The sequence below is a fragment of the Cervus elaphus genome, chromosome 8 (assembly GCF_910594005.1).
Source record: "Cervus elaphus chromosome 8, mCerEla1.1, whole genome shotgun sequence".
NCBI lineage: Eukaryota > Metazoa > Chordata > Mammalia > Artiodactyla > Cervidae > Cervus > Cervus elaphus.
Genome location: NC_057822.1, coordinates 49,802,594 through 49,819,938, shown reverse-complemented (window position 1 = coordinate 49,819,938; position 17,345 = coordinate 49,802,594).

The following is a 17,345-nucleotide window of genomic DNA, read 5'->3' as shown; positions in this document are numbered from 1 at the left end:
GAGAATAACTACCTTGTAAGACAGTATATATGCGCACACCATGTTGATTAAAACACCTTTGCTCCATCAGAGCTTTGGTCCCCTTGTCTGTCTGTCTGTCTGTCTGTCTCTCTGTCTCTCTCTCTCTCTGTCTATTTCTGGCTGATTCCCTGGAGCGCGGAAGCTGGCTGTGTAACCCAGGGAATATGAGCCTCTTTACTTCTTTCACTCTCTCATCGTCAACTCCGGACCACCAGATTCCCGTCCATTAAAGGACCAACAAGTAAGAAAAATATGTCTATCAAAAGTTATTCATAGGATTTTTTTTAAAGTTAATATATCTATTAAAAAACAAAAACTGGTGTACTTACTAATGTAGAAAGAAAATTACCAAGAATAAGTTAGCAGCTCTTAAAATATTATTCTCTATGCTCCAAACTAACATTTTCATATTTCAGTGGAAAATGACCTGTTTTGTCACATTAAATCACATGTGAAAGTCGCTCAGTTGTGTCCGACTCTTTGGACCCCAGGGACTATACAGTCCATGGAATTCTCCAGGCCAAAATACTGGAGTGGGTAGCCTTTCCCTTCTCCAGGGGATCTTCCCAACCCAGGGATCGAACCCAGGTCTTCTGCATTGCAGGCAGATTCTTTACCAGCTGAGTCACAAGGGAATTCCAAGAATACTGGAGTGGGTAGCCTATCCGTTCTCCAGGGGATCTTCCCCACCCAGGAATTTAATGGGGTCTCCTGCATTGCAGGCTGATGCTTTACCAACTGAGCTATCAGGGAAGCCCACTTAAATCACATAATTCAAAGTAAAAATTCTGTATAGAAAATATATTGAGTTTCCTCTACATGAGGATGAACAAAGTTTTATTGAAATACAAAAATATCAATTGCTTCACAAAATCAATTCCTTTCTTTCCTTTTAAAAAGTCTATAAACAATTCATTGCTCAGATACAAAAGGCTATTTTTTTAAATAAGGAGCTCTTTCTCTCACATTCTTATATCCCCTTTTCTTGTACCGTGATTCCCCTGAGTTTCTTTTTAAAAAGATCTCTCTGTTTGATGGTGTCGGGTCTTGTGGCACACGGCTCTTTGTTGTGCCACGTGAGCTCTCTCCTTGGGGCACGTGGACCCCATACTTGGGGCTGAGTGGCTGCAGGGGGCGCGGGCTCAGCGGCTGACAGCCAGGCTCAGCTGCTCCATAGGATGCGACACCTTCCTTCCCCCAACAGAGACTGAACTCACATCTGCTGCGATGCAAGGTGGATTCTTAACCACTAGACCTCCAGGAAATCCCCTTAAACTCTTAACTTAAATCTTCATTAGCATTCAGTTCAGTTCAGTTCAGTCACTCAGTCATGTTCAACTCTTTGTGACCCCATGGACTGAAGCATGCCAGGCTTCTCTGTCCTTCGCTATCTCCTGGAGTTTGCTCAAACTCAGGTTCATTCGGTCGGTGATGCCATCCAACCATCTCGTCCCTTGTCATCCCCTTCTCTACCTGCCTTCAATCTTTCCCAGCATCAGGGTCTTTTCAAATGAGTCAGTTCTTCACATCAGGTGGCCAAAGTACTGGAGTTTCAGCTTCAGCATCAGACCTTCCAATGAACACCCAGGACTGATTTCCTTTAGGATGGACTGGTTGGATCTCCCTGAAGTCCAAGAGACTCTCAAGAGTCTTCTCCAACACCACAGGTCAAAAGCATCAATTCTCCTGCGGTCAGCTTTCTTTATAGTCCAGCTCTCACATGCATACATCACTACTTTGGACCATTTAGTCAAATAGCTTTGACTAGATGGACCTTTGTTGGCAAAGTAATGTCTCTGCTTTTTAATATGCTGTTTACCTTCATCATACCTTTTCTTCCAAGGAGCAAGAGTCTTTTAATTTCATGGCTGCAGTCACCATCTGCAGTGACTGATTCCAGATTTACAAAGTATTTTGCAGTGACTTTGGAGACAAAGAAAATAAAGTCTCCTACTGTTTCCACTGTTTCCCCATCTATTTCCCATGAAGTGATGGGACCAGATGCCATGATCTTAGTTTTCTGAATGTTGAGCTTTAAGCCAACTTTTACACTCTCCTCTCTCACTTTCATCAAGAGGCTCTTTATTTCTTCTTTGCTTTCTGCTGTAAGGGTCGTGTCATCTGCATATCTGAGGTTATTGATAATTCTCCTGGCAATCTTGATTCCAGCTTGTGCTTCATACAACCTGGCATTTCTCATGGTGTCCTCTGCATATAAGTTAAATAAGCAGGGTGACAATATACAGCCTTGATATTCTGCTTTTCCAATTTGGAACCAGTCTCCTGTTCCACGTCCAGTTCTAACTGTTGCTTCTTGACCTGCATACAGATTTCTCGGGAGGCAGGTGAGGTGATCTGGTATTTCCATCTCTTGAAGAATTTCCACAGTTTGTTGTGATTCACACAGTTAAAGGCTTTGGTGTAATCAATAAAGCAGATGTAGATGTTTTTCTGAAACTCTCTTGCTTTTCCAATAACCCAACGGATGTTGGCAATTTGATCTCTGGTTCCTCTGCCTTTTCTAAATCCAGCTTGAACATCTGGAAGTTCATGATTCATGTACTATTGAAGCCTGACTTGGAGAATTTTGAGCACTACTTTGCTAGCATATGAGATGAGTGCAATTGTGCAGTTGTTTGAACATTCTTTGGCATTGCCTTTATTTGTTACTATATCCAAATAAAAATATCTTTTTCTTAAACCAAGTTTCTTTGCCCTGTGCTTTAATTTCCCTTCACACAACCTGGCCCAAGCCTTTACAGAATTCTTAGCATTCCCCGTTATCCCATTGGTTCACCCTTGGAAGATGGGAGGTTGTGGGAGAAATGTTTCTAATTCTCCAGGGAAGAAGTCTGTCTGTGTCCTGTATCTACTCCCTCCAACCTCATTCTCTTGAGAATCACAGATTTTATCAGTATATTTCACACATGCAACACTATTAATCATCTCTCTCAAGTGTCTTTTTACTTTATCATGCCCCTATTTTACAGGCTTGCAATCATTTTTATTTGTCATTTGAGTCAAATTAAAATGGATAATCATTTAGATTTTTTTTTTTTTTTTGAGTTTGAAAATTGTAATTTATTGATGTAAGTGAAGTTGCTCAGTTCTGACTCTTTGAGATACCCCATGGGCACCAGGCTCCTCCGTCCATGGGATTTTCTAGTCATTTAGATTTTTAAAGAGTAATTTCTCAAATGCACAATACCTAGTTATTTCAGGACAAGCCTTCTTAGCACTTTTTTATCTGAAGATATTTTTATTTTCCCTGGCAAATCACATGCTATATCACTGAAGTCTTAAAACTTAATTAAAACATAAATGTTAGATGCTTTCTTTTTTTTAACCCAAGATGTTGTAATGGAACTGTTCGCTTTTCTTGATATGGAAGACATTCACAGGAAACTGGAGATTTCCTTTGAATGAGTAATTCAGTTTTTAAAATATTTAGTGCTGCATTGAATTATAAGTCACTTTGTTCTGACATTTCTACAAATTGTATTTCTGGAAAAAACTTGTGTCTAGGGACAGCATTTTATCATTGTCCTTTTAAAGTATTGGGAAAAAAATCTGCCTAACATTGTTTTTGTTTTGTCATCAATGAAACATGTTCAGCGGTATTCAGAGGCAAGAAAAATACTTTTTAGTAGTCAGTAGTCATTTTACATTGTAAGCATAAATTGTTGCTAATATTTTTTTCTTATTTTGAAACTAACATTCATCAAAGATGAAAATATGTTACATTCATATGATGAATTTCTACCTTGGTAAGAGCATAGAAGGAAATGAAACCAGGCTCATGAGATAAGTCTTCAATTCTCTTCATCAAAGTGATATTTCTGTAACACAACCTATGCTTGTTTCTGTTTGTGATTTGTTCCAGTTATCTTTTGCTGAGTAACAAACCGCTCCAAATTTAGTAACTTAAAACATCATTATTTTGCTCACAACTAGAAATGTAAGCATAAGTCAGTGGCAGTGCCTCAAGCACCATCAGCTGGAGGAGCAGTGCTGTCACCACCATCCAAGAAACCGAGGATGTCTTAGCTGGGAATGGAGCCATCTGAAGGCTCACACGCTCACACAGCTGGTGGTTATGATGGCTGTGGGATGGATGGGACTTTAGCTGCTCCAAGAACACTTAAATGTGGTACTTCAAGTGGTTGCTTGCCTTCTTAATAGCATGGTGGTTGATACCTGAGAATGAATGTTGCAAGAGAACTATGAGAACATGCATGGCATTTCTATGATTTCACCTCGGAAGTCATATAGCATCACTCAGCTACATCTATTAGTTAAGACAGTTAAAAGGTCTTCCCAGTTTAAGGGGAAGGGAATGGGCCCTATCAATGGATGGGAGACATCAGCTTACAGTGTGGAAATTGCATGTGAAATGGCATAAATTGTGGAGACCATCTTTGGAAAATACAATCTGCCATATGACTATACAAATATGGGTGATTTCAGAAGATGAAGCTCCCTTACAGTATATGTTTCACAACATACTCCTGCTAAAGCTGTTCTTGCCAAATACTTTCCCAATGCAACAGGGGAAATTTTTATTTGAGGGGTATGATAGGAATAGATTCTAGGCTGAATGTTATTCCAAAAGCTTTTCTTCTGATGAGAAGCATGATCATCAAGCTATCATTTCACGCAGTCAAGAGCCTAGAGTTAGGCCACCTTATTGTCTCTCTGTGGAATATACAACTACTTTGATTCATCCAAAAGAAGTTCATTGTGTACCTATGATAAGTAATAAACTATCCTTGGCTGGCCTAACCCTGTACCTTTAAACCAGTAAGCTCCTTTGTCTCAACATCCAATAATTTTGATCCCTAGCATCTTTCCTTTGCTCTCAGTCTCAATCACTAATATTCCCTCATTTCACATCTTGTTTCATGAACCTAATCCTCAGCCCAAGACCTCTTGCTGCAACCTCTTGACTAGGGTGTCACACTTGATGCCTTTAAATCTGATGATATATAGGACAAGTTCATGAGTCATTTTCTTACACAAGAATCTCACTTTTCCTTGGGCTACATCTTCTTCCACTACTCCATACAGCAGGCCTCTGCCACTGCTGGTAGCCAGCAGCCCAGCATCTGTGGCCCTGCCTGAGTCCCAGCCATTTCTGGGGGCTGGGAAAGTTGAAAGTATAATGCCCAACTATGAAGAATACATGCAGTACTTAAGCAGATGCTCACCTCCAATTTGTTTGGCATCTAGTTGAAGAAACAGAAATGCTTATGTAAACAGCTAAACAGAATACAAAAGAGGACAAAATGAACACTATAATAGAAATACAAAGCACTTAGCAGTATTATTTGAGAGTGCAGATAAACTGCTTTTTTTTCCCTAGAAAAATATTTGATACTGACGATTATCGATAATAAGCTTAGCTCAATGTGTTCCTAGTTTAATCCAGTTAGTTGCCTATCCCAAAGGAATATAGAAGCACCTGTTGGTCAGCACCATAAAAATACAGCGTCTTAGGGCTGAGCATGTCTTAACAAGGAATGGCAAAGTCCCACTCTCCCCAGCCCACAGTGCAGAGCCACTTAAATTTCTACCCCAGGGAACAGACCCCAAATAGTTCAACAGACTGAAGCTCATGACTGATAGCTCTGTTGGAGCAGAAGAAGCAAGTGTTTCAGGTGCTGGAAGTTATGCTACATACCCATGGGAATGTTTCTCATCTCATTTATGCATGAATGTTTGCTCACACACAGCTCTGCCAGTGTTTGGTAGTTACCACCTATGCTGTTGTGCCCTATATAAAAATATCCACTTGTTTATCTTAGGTATTATTTAAAATTCCTCTGTGTGTTTCTTACCAAAATTCTAAACATTGTCTTTGATCTTTTCTTTTTATTCAGCTAGTTTGACTCCCTAAAATTCTGAGATACACTTTGGCACAAGACAAAAAGAACTGAATAGATTAAATATTTTTCTGATTCCCTTTTAAACTTTGGAGTAAACACAAGTTAAAAGCTATTGTCAATACCATGTGACTGAATGAAAGGTGCTGAATGTGTTTTTATGTGCACTTCAGAAGAATATTTGCTACTAATGTCCTTTAGATAACATAGCTGAACCTCTTAGCATATTTTTTCTTTTGTCAAAATTGTTAGGCCAAGATCATTTTTATGTTTTATCTTTAATTGCTGGAAAAAGCCTTGAGCATTTCAAGAAGGTAAAGTTTGAAAAAAAAGAAAAAGAAAGGGAAAAAATTGAACTTCTCTTTGTGTAAGCTAACCCTTTGAATGTGGATGACTAATGTTTGGGGAATGAATAGGCAGTGCATAGAATCGTGGGTGGTAGTTTCTTCACAGCCTGTGGACTATTTTGTAATCAAAGTATAATTTTATTTCTATATCTTATATAACCCAATGTAAGTTATTTGAAATATTGAAAAAGTAGGTAAATTTTAATAATAACAAACAACCAAAAAACTAGTACAGGAAAGAATTCTGAATAATGAAGTCATTCCTGGGTCCTTAAAGCAGTCTATACTAACAGTGTTTTGTTGATCTGATTGCTGCCTATCAGCCGTCATTTACTCTGTCTCCTGTCCCTGTTACAGTCAGTCTCTTGTGAGAAAGTATTTATGTGGACTCTGCAGTTTGGTCTGAGAATGGGAAGTAGATACCCTTTTCTTGTCATTCTTTTCCCCTGTCTCAGTAGGTATAATGGGTGCCTTCTATCAGTAGGGAGAAGGTAATGGCACCCCACTCCAGTACTCTTGCCTGGAAAATCCCATGGATGGAGGAGCCTGGTAGGCTGCGGTCCATGGGGTCACTAAGAGTTGAAAATGACTGAGCGACTTCACTTTCACTTTTCACTTTCATGCATTGGGGAAGGAAATGGCAGCCCACTCCAGGCAGTGTTCTTGCCTAGAGAATCCCAGGGCAGGTGAGCCTGGGGGGCTGCCATCTGTGGGGTCGCAGAGTCGGACACAGAGTCCATCAGTAGACTGGCTCCTGCCTGAACTGGACTGGAGTTCTGAAGCCCTGGTCCCACTCCGCAGTGGGAGCAATTAGTGGGGTCTCCATATATCCAACCTTGATAGGAAGACTACTAATCTCCCTTCTGAGCATTCCAACTCCCTTTTGGAACTTCAGTAGTCACTTATTAAATTTTATCTTGATGCATGAGGCCCTTGGAATGCTCCCCTTCCAGGGCTCTAAGAACTATCCAAAGGAAATACTCTTTTAAAATAAGACATTCTTCAGTTATAGGCTCTCCTGTGAAGTGGTTACTGGCTACTATGTATGTCTTATATCTATCTAGATATAAAATAGGCAGCTATCACTTGATTATATATAGCAAGGTACACTCAGTGTCAATGCTATATTTGACATTCAAGTGTAAATTTAGTTTCAATCCTGATATATTTTTTAATGATGGTTTTCTTTTTTTGAGCAGCCTGGCCTCTGAAAAACTTCCGCTGTCATTGTACAGCTCAGATCTTCAGCTGTGGTTACCCACATGGCCTGGCACCTAAATACCTGGTCACTCACAAGGGTCAGTATTATACGTGGCCAGGCCTGTGACACAACCGTGTACTCACCTGGTTAGTTTTCCTCTAACCAAACAAGTGCATACTAGAATTTCTGAGGCTCTATAGGTTATCAGAAAAGTCTCACCTTCCCCTGCTCATCATCAGCATGTTCCGAACATAGCCTGGAATGTCAACAACTAATTCCCTTTTTGGCTCAAGCTAACGCTCGATGCTTTTGAACTGTGGTGTTGGAGAAGACTCTTGAGAGTCCCTTGGACTGCAAGGAGATCCAACCAGTCCATCCTAAAGGAAATCAGACCTGAATATTCATTGGAAGGACTGTTGCTGAGGCTGAAACTCCAATACTTTGGCCACCAGAAGCAAAGAACTGACTCTTTTGTAAAGACCCTGATGTTGGGAAAGATTGAAGGCAGGAGGAGAAGGGGATGACAGAGGATGAGATAGTTGGATGGCATCACCGACTCGATGGACATGAGTCTGAGTAAGCTCCAAGAGTTGGTGATGGACAGGGAGGCCTGGCATGCTGTAGGGGTCTTTGTGACCTTGGGGTCACAGAGTTGGACATGACTGAGCGACTGAACTCTCTTTCTTACATGTTATTTTTATGCTATTAATATGTCTGTGTCTTGATATAAAAAAGCACTCAGCTAGAGGAAAAAGAACCTGCCTCAAGCTGCACTTCTAGATCCAGAACATATCCCTATTCTGACAAGACTAGTATGCAGTTTCTACCAAGCACTGATGGCATGGATGGTAATATATAGAAGAGTCTCACCTTTATACAGTGGACAATCTAAGAGCCCAAGACTGACGACAGATGAACAAGTAACTGCAGAGGAAAGATGAAAGGAGAGAGGGAAGGAAGGGAGAGCATAAGGAAGCAGTGTAATAGACCTGAAGAGCAGCAGGCCTGTGGTACCCCCAGTGAACAACACAAGCTGCGATCATGTGCTGGGATGCAAGAAGTGCCAGACAAAGCCCCGCTGATGCCTAGTGCTCATCCCTCCCTTGCCGTAGTGACGGAAATTCCCTCATTAATCATTTTGCTTAACCAGTCAAATTGCCCAGCATATGGTTAGGATTCAATAAGTAATTACTGAATGAAACTTTACCATATTGGGCTTCAAGGACCCAAGCTATGGAATTTGGGAGTTTGTTCTAGAACACCATGCAAGCACCAGAGTCCCAGAGGAATAAGCTAGATGCATCCTTACAAATTTGCTCACAGCCAACTCTGCTAAAGACGATAATTTATTCTAATTTCCTAAGCTAGACTTTGAAAATTCAGTGTGAATGACTAACCATCTTCTAACACATCTATTTCCATAAAAGGAAAACTAACAGTTACACCATAAAAACCTATAATATCAAACTCTGGTAACCACATTCATTGCTGACCTACTTACACCACTGGCCCTGTTAAAAGAGAAAAATAAAAACAGATGTGCCTTGATAATTCATTCTTTTTCAACAAAATAGATTTCAGCAACTGAATTTCAACTACAGTGCCAAGGAAGATGTATTATAGACTTTAGCTTAAAGTCTCTAGAAAATGTATCCAGACTTTAGTTTAAATTTTCCTCTACTAGTTTTAGAGCTAGTTAGACATTAATTTTGTGGCGGAAAAGTGTTAAAAAAAAAACAACAAAACAGCTGAGGTTGAGAGTTTTGAGCCACCTTTGGCATGTTTGCATCGCTTTTTGAACTGCATACATTGTTCTTACCAGTTCTTGGTTATAAAGGGAATCATTCATTCATTTCCTGAAAGCTCAGTTGGTATAGAATCCACCTGCAGTGCAGGAGGCCCTGGTTCAATTCCTGCATTAGGAAGATCCACTGGAGAAGGGATAGGCTACCCACTCCAGTATTCTTGGGCTTCCTTTGTGGCTCAGCAGGTAAAGAATCTGTCTGCAATGTGGGAGACCTGGGTTTGATCCTTGAGTTGGAAAGATCCCCTGGAGAAGGGAAAGGCTACTCTCTCCAGTATTCTGGCCTGGAGAATTCCATGGACTGTGTAGTCCATGGGGTAGCAAAGAGTCAGACACGACTGAGTGACTTTCACTTTCATTCATTCATTCATTGAATTAATATTTAAAGTTCTGAATATTTGAGACAGAATTGATGGCTGACCCAAGAAACAGTCATTCCAGGCAAATCCTAAATCAGTATCATTTGATTTCATGAAACATTAATTTCGTACCTATGCTGTTAAGCAGACTGACAAACCATTACCTGTAACATGTGTTAAGCCTAATAATAGAGATATGCAAATTGTGCTCCCTAAATGTGAAGGAAGAAGTAAACAACTGCTTCATGATGACAGGAGCAAATTTGTTGTTGTTTATTTTTCTGTGTGTGTGTGTGTGTGTGTGTGTGTGTGTGTGTGTCTGTTTAATCTTGTTTTAAGCTTTTATTAAATTCTAGGCACTATACAAAGTACTTTTAGGGAATTCTAATTTGATACAGCCCTCAGAAGTGAGCAATTATTTTCCCCACTTCCACCTTGTATATGTGAAAGAAGGATTAGGGGCAGGGAGGGCGGGGATGGCATATTAAATCTGGCCAGATAAGAAAGACAATGGTCTTATAGCATTTGAGGGCAACAGGGAACTACTGAAGAATTTCATATAGAATGGTAACATGTACTCTTTTCCTATTACAAAAAACACTCTACCTTTTCTTTAGCATGGTGGAGCTAATGCCCTCAGGAGCTTTCTGCAGAGAAGCTTTGCTGGGTCACAAACATTAGGCAGGGATAGCATCATCCACAACTGTTGTACAGTAGAATAAATCACACAAGGAAGCAGTGGGAGCCTGATTAAGATAACTTAACCAAAGCAAGATAGCATGCCCAGGCATTATGTCAATAGCTCTGGAAGCATTGTTTCAAGTATTGGCTCATTTGTCCAGTGGTATTGTTTTTCTGCTGGTAGTATGTTATAGGGATGTGAAAAGAAAGATTATCTCTAAGATATGTTGCCAGTTTCTTTCTGATGAATATGATGATGTTCTTAGAGAACAAAGCAGAGTTGTATCGAGGTTGAGCATTAAGTGAAAGAATACTCGGCACCACCCACCCCGGAACACACACACACACACACACACACACACACACAGAGCTCGATGTGTAGACATGTTATTTATTGTTATGATTAGAATGTACTAATTTGAGCTTCCTTGTACACACAGAGTAAAGTGCTCATGGGTAGAGTGTAATGGTTCTTCATCCTACCTTCAGATCAGAATCTCTGATCAACGTGTTTTTTTTTTTTTTTCTGATCAACTTTTAAAAAATATTCACTTTGAGGCCTCATCTGAAACCAGTCCACTTAGACTTACTCTGGGCAGGGCCCAGGTATATGTATTTTTAAAAAAGGTTTCCAGGTGATTGTTATTCATAGCCAATGTTGAGGACTAAAATTCAGGAGTGCGTCAGGCTACATAAGCTGCTGACTATGGTGTGGCAGATCTCAGTTCTTACAATGATAAAGCTCTTTTTAGGCTTTCAGGGTTTCGAATATAATCCATCACTCTCTACCCTAAACAATTACTTGTTTGCTTGTCTCAGCATACCTGTCTGGACATCTGCAAAGGTGAAAACTAAACTAAGGCAAAAACTGTCAAGACATGCTGTTGAATCTCAGGTACTATTGCTGGCCCACTTTATCCATTTTAAAGAATGGAGTTTTAAACTCTCCTCAAAGAATTACTCATTTGCTCATATATTTTTGCTATAGTTAGCGTGTTTCTTCCAAAAGAGCAATGAAGACTGAATTATTTATAAAATAGTATGCTTCTAAGAAAACTATTGAGAGAAACTAAATCCTTTTTCCTACAGTGATTCTTTCATAAATCAAAGTAGACCCTTTGTTAACACAGCTAAATATAATAATAATGACAGTCCTAAAAGTCATTATTTAAAAAGAATCTAGATATTATCTAATGCCTTTCTCATTTATCTGAGTTGTTCCAGTCAACATCTACTATACCTCTATTTTTTTTTTTACAGGATTTGAATGTTTTTTGTTTTGTTTTTTTTGTCATCCTTATCTTTTAAGGTGGAGCTAAACCTCCCTAAGAAATACTCTGAAGCTTTCAGGACAGCATGATTCAACAGCCTAGAGCTTATCAGCAGCTAACAAATGAGAATCTTCTCTAGGACTGCTTTTCTGAAAGTGGAAGCTGTCTGTAGTGCTCTTCTATCCCCTATCAGGTGGATAAATTCCCTCCCCCATACCAAAAAGAACACAGACAGATACAGTAGATGAGGTATAACACTGTTTGCCTGGGAGAGATGATAAGATAAAGCTCTTACCCAAAGAATGAAAGGTAAGGAAATAATTTTCCAGTGTCCATCTTAATAAGGAGTAAAAGTTTCCCCACTTTCAAAGGCCACAGCAGCTAATTCACCCTTTTAGAAGCCATCTCTTAAGTAAATCTTTTTCAGATTATAGTTCAGACATAAAATATATTAAATGGTAATTTTTTAAAATGAGACCATGTATTCCAGAATACACAATTTTGAAACAACATGTAAGAATCCTTAAAATATATTTTAATAAAAGTTCCAAGTAAATTAATTTTTTCACTCTCTTCAATGTGGATTGACTGAATCATGATATAAAGCCTAAAAACTAAGGGTTTTCCCAAAAAAAAGTTAATCCCTAAACATATGAAGAGTGTTTAAATGTCAAAAGATACTCAAAATACCCATAAGAAATATGAGGTATCTTTTTCCACTCATCCCACCCCCATCGAACAACCATCAAGTTATAAATTCCTGCGGCTTAACACAGCTGATTGATACAAACCTACCAGTTTTTAGTGGTGATATTATGAAGCATGGATAACTGGCAACACCAGAGTTTTTCTAATTTTTATTCTCAGTATACAAAAGTAGACCACTCAAGATCATTGAGGATCTAATGAAGGCTTTCTTTGAGTTGTTATTATAGTGTTATTAAGTCATTAGGATTTCTGTCTCCAAAATAATGTATACATATTAATTATAGGAAAGGATTTCCATAAATGTTAAGAAAATGCAGCAGGCTTTCAGTAAGGGAAAATTTATTTCTTTATCTTGAAGATATTGATAAGATCAGTAAGGCAAACATCTCTGCCCTCCAAGAGCTTACTCATGTGGAGTGATAAGATACATACACATAATAGAAATTTTCAGTCAGTTCAGTTCAGTTCAGTTGCTCAGTCGTGTCCGACTCTTTGCAACCCCGTGAATTGCAGCATGCCAGGTCTTCCTGTCCATCACCAACTCCCGCAGTTTACTCAAACTCATGGCCGTCAAGTCGGTGATGCCATCCAGCCATCTCATCCTCTGTCATCCCCTCCTCCTCCTGTCCCCAATCCCTCCCAGCATCAGGGTCTTTTCCAATGAGTCAGCTCTTCGCATGACGTGGCCGAAGTACTGGAGTTTCAGCTTCAGCATCCGTCCTTCCAATGAACACCCAGGACTGATCTCCTTTAGGATGGACTGGTTGGATCTCCTTGCAGTCCAAGGGACTCTCAAGAGTCTTCTCCAACACCACAGTTCAAAAGCATCAACTTTTTGGTGCTCAGCTTTCTTCACAGTCCAACTCTCACATCCATACATGACCACTAGAAAAACCATAGTCTTGACCAAACGGACCTTTGTTGGCAAAGTAATGTCTCAGCTTTTTAATATGCTATCTAGGTTGGTCATAACAATTTTAGACAACATATTATAGATTCTATACTGCAGATAACACTGCAACAAACAGACAAGTGGTAAAACTTATTTTTAAGCAAAGGAAGTAAACTATAAGTTGATATTTAAGCATATTGTATTTACAAGTACATTTAGTGTTTAACAATTGAATTTAGATTGGGTGAAGTTGAAAGAAGAGTAAGCTATAATTTTTCATACCAGTAAGTATTCAAGGGATAGAAGCAGAGAACCAAAAATAATATCATTTTACTGTCTTCCCTGGTGGCTTAGATGGTAAAGCGTCTGCCCGCAATGTGGGAGACCTGGGTTTGATCCCAGGGTTGGAAAGATCCCCTGAAGAAGGAAATGGCAACCCACTCCAGTACTCTTGCCTGGAAAATCCCATGGACAGAGGAACCTGGTAGGTTACAGTCCATGGGGTCGCAGAGAGTCGGACACGATGAGCGACTTCACATTCACTTTACTGTCTATATAATGGCATCTACTAGAGAATATGAAGCATTTGAGTTTTTTAGTAATAGATTTAATGTTGGATGTTTTTCCAACTGAAAGTATTAAACCTGAGGTTCCTAAGTTTGTGCACTATCTCATACCACAGATTATTTGCTGGAAGGAAAAAGCAGTTTGGAAAGTTCCTTGGTTAGGCTATCTGGAAGCAACTGATTCTGTTCTCTGGGAAATCTTCCTTCTTTCTCCACTGTCCCTTTGGCCGCTGACTTTATTGGCTGAGAGGTGCTTTTCTACTCATTTTCCTCTTAGACCACCTCTGAGTTGTGCATCTAGAACAAGTCAGTTTGGGGAGCTTCACAGTCACTGTAGCCTGTTTCTTGCTGGTTTAGGTGGTGGTGGAGGGAGTAGGGGGAGGTTGCACAGGCTCCTCACAAGGGGTCAAACTGACTCTCATAAAACAGACTCCTTGTTTCTTTGGCCAAAAAAAAAAGTCCGTCAAATTTTTAGTAGAATTTTTATCTATTTGCTTGCATCAATTTCCAATGCATATAACCCATGCCAAAAATCTCATCTCAAATGTATGTCTGAAATTCTGATCTTGTATTCACTGGCTTCATATAATAACTCTCCCTCTTTCTCCCTTAAAGACAGATCCCTTAAAGCCAATGGAAATAATTCACTTAAGTGGGAAAAAAATATCTAAATCTGATCTCTGCTGCGATACTGAATCTCATTTTCTGTCACAGAGCTCCTATTAAAAGGTGCTTGAATAGGATTGGGGAACACAACCTCTCTTGGAAGAGTTGTGTTTCAACGGCACTTGATGGCCAGCCCACTCTAACCTGAGTATATCACATTTTTAGCACTATGCAACAGGAAACAACCAATGTATACCAGAATTCTGAATTTATCTTAATACTTTTCTCAATGCCATTGCCTCAGTCAGCTCAAAGATTACCTTCCATGGAATTATGGGTGAAATTTAATAAAAATATTTTGCCATAATGTAATAAAAATCACCAGATTTCCTAGATTTAATATCTGAGTCACTGATGACCTCAAGCAGATTAAACCAATGTCCCATTTTAGATTTTTTTCATATGTAAGATCTACTTTTCTTTTCTTCTTTTCTTTCTTTTAGTAATTTCTGTATTAGTAATAATTGAGTTTAGCTATAGGTGACCCACATACAAAATAAGAATGACTTAAACAAAAGGCAAGCTAATTTGTGTCTCCAAATACTAGGGTGTCCATGACTGATATAACTTGGACCCACGAGTATTTCTGTCTTGCTCTTCTATCATCCACAATATATGACAGCACTTCCTAGCCCAAGAAGACTACTCCAGCTCAAGCCATCATGTCTGAACTTTCTCACAGAAAAAAAGGCTAGGAGGAAAGGCCCTTACACTTTCCATGAAAGTGGATCATATGGATTCTAATTATATCCAATTGAAAAGATTTTTCTCATATCACTATGTGTAAGTTCAGTTCAGTTGTTCAGTCATGTCCAACTCTTTGCGACCCCATGGACTGCGGCACGCCAGGCCTCCCTGTCCATCACCAACTCCCAGAGCCTGCGCAAACTCATGCCCATCAAGTCAGTGATGCCATCCAACCATCTCATCCTCTGTCATCCCCTTCACCTCCTGTCTTTAATCTTTCCTAGCAGCAGGGTCTTTCCCAAGGAGTCAGTTCTTCGTATCAGGTGGCCAAAGTATTGGAGTTTCAGCTTCAACATCAGTCCTTCCAATGAACACCCAGGACTGATCTCCTTTAGAATGGACTGGTTGGATCTCCTTGCAGTCCAAGGGACTCTCAAGAGTCTTCTCCAACACCACAGTTAAAAAGCATCAATTCATGTCAATGTATGACAAAAACCACTACAATATTGTAAAGTAATTAGCCTCCAACCAGTAAAAATAAATGAAAAAAAAAAAGCATCAAATCTTCAACACTCAGTTTTCTTTGTAGTTCAACTCTCTCATCTATACATCACTACTGGAAAAACCATAGCTCTGACTAGACAGACTTTTGTCAGCAAAGCAATGTTTCTGCTTTTTATTATGCTGTCTGGGTTGGTCACAACTTTTCTTGCATCTTAGGAAGCCTAGAAATGAAGGTTTTTTTTTTCCTTATTGAAGTATAACTGATTTACAGTTTGTTAGTTTCAGGTGTGGGTTTCCCTAGTGGTTGAGTGGTAAAGAATCCACCTACCAATGCAGGAGATCTGGGTTCAATGCCTGGGTCAGAAAGATTCCCTGGAGAAGGAAATGGCAACCCACTCCAGTATTCTTGCCTGGGAAATCCCATAAGCAGAGGAACCTAGTGGGCTACAGTCCATGTGATCACAAAAGAGTCAGACACAACTTAGCAACTAAGCACCAACAGCAAGTTTTGAGTGTACAGTAAAGCTGTGTATTTATATACTACTTTTCAAATTCTTTTCTATTATAGGTTACTATAAGATATTGAGTATAGTTCATGTGCTATACAATAGGTCTTTGTTGTTTATTTTATATATGGTAGTATGCATCTGTTAATCCCAAACTCCTAATTTGTCCCTTTTCCCTTTCCCCTTTGGTAACCATAAATTTGCTTTTTATGTCTGCGCATCTGTTTCTGCTTGCTAAATAAGTTTATTTGTATCATTTTTTTAGGTTCCCAGTATAAGTGATATCATATATTTGTCTTCTCTGTCTGTCTTACTTCACTTAGTATGAGAATCTCTAGGTGCATCCATGTTGCTGCAAATGGCATCATTTCATTCTTTTTTATGAGTGAGTAATATTGCATCGCATATTTATATTATTGCATCATATATATAATATTCCATCAAATATATATTATATACCATATCTTCTTTATGCATTCATCTGTTGATGGACATTTAGATTGCTTTCATGTCTTGACTATTATAAATAGTGCTATGAACATTGGGGTTATGATCATCTCAAATTATAGTGTTCTCCAGATATAGACATTTCTCAAAAAAAGACACAGAGATGGCCAAAAGGCACATGAGAAAATGCTCAGCATTGCTATTATTAGAGAAATGCAAATTAAAACTACAAGGAGATATCACCTCACTTCCATCAGAATGGCCATCAACAAAAAGTCTATAAGTAATAAATGTTGGAAAGGGTGTGGAGAAAAGGAAACCCTCCTACACTGTGGGTGAGAATGTAAACTGGTGCAGCTACTATGGAAAACAGTATCAAGTTTCCTTAAAAAACTAGCACCAGAGTCACCATATGATTCTGAAGTCCCACTTCTGGACATGTATCTGGACAGAACTAGACATTTAGAATTTGAAGGTACACTACCACGTGGCCTACGAGTCCCTGATCTAAGAAATCAACTCTGAAGTTAATCCATCTAGGCTGGGTGCCTCACACAAACAAAAGCAAGCCTACACCAAAAAAGGTAAAAAAAGGAACTTTGGCTCCATCACTATCCTTTTGGCAAAGGGGATGCTCACAAAATTATGGAAACAAAGGAATATCTAAGGGATTAAAAAGTAACCCAGGGCTAGTAGTGGAAGAGCTATTATTACCCATAAGAAAGGATTAGGGAATAGAGTACATGCAGGAATCCAGGAGAGAATTGGGTCAAGAAGGTCATCCTGAGTGGGGCAGTGGCCTG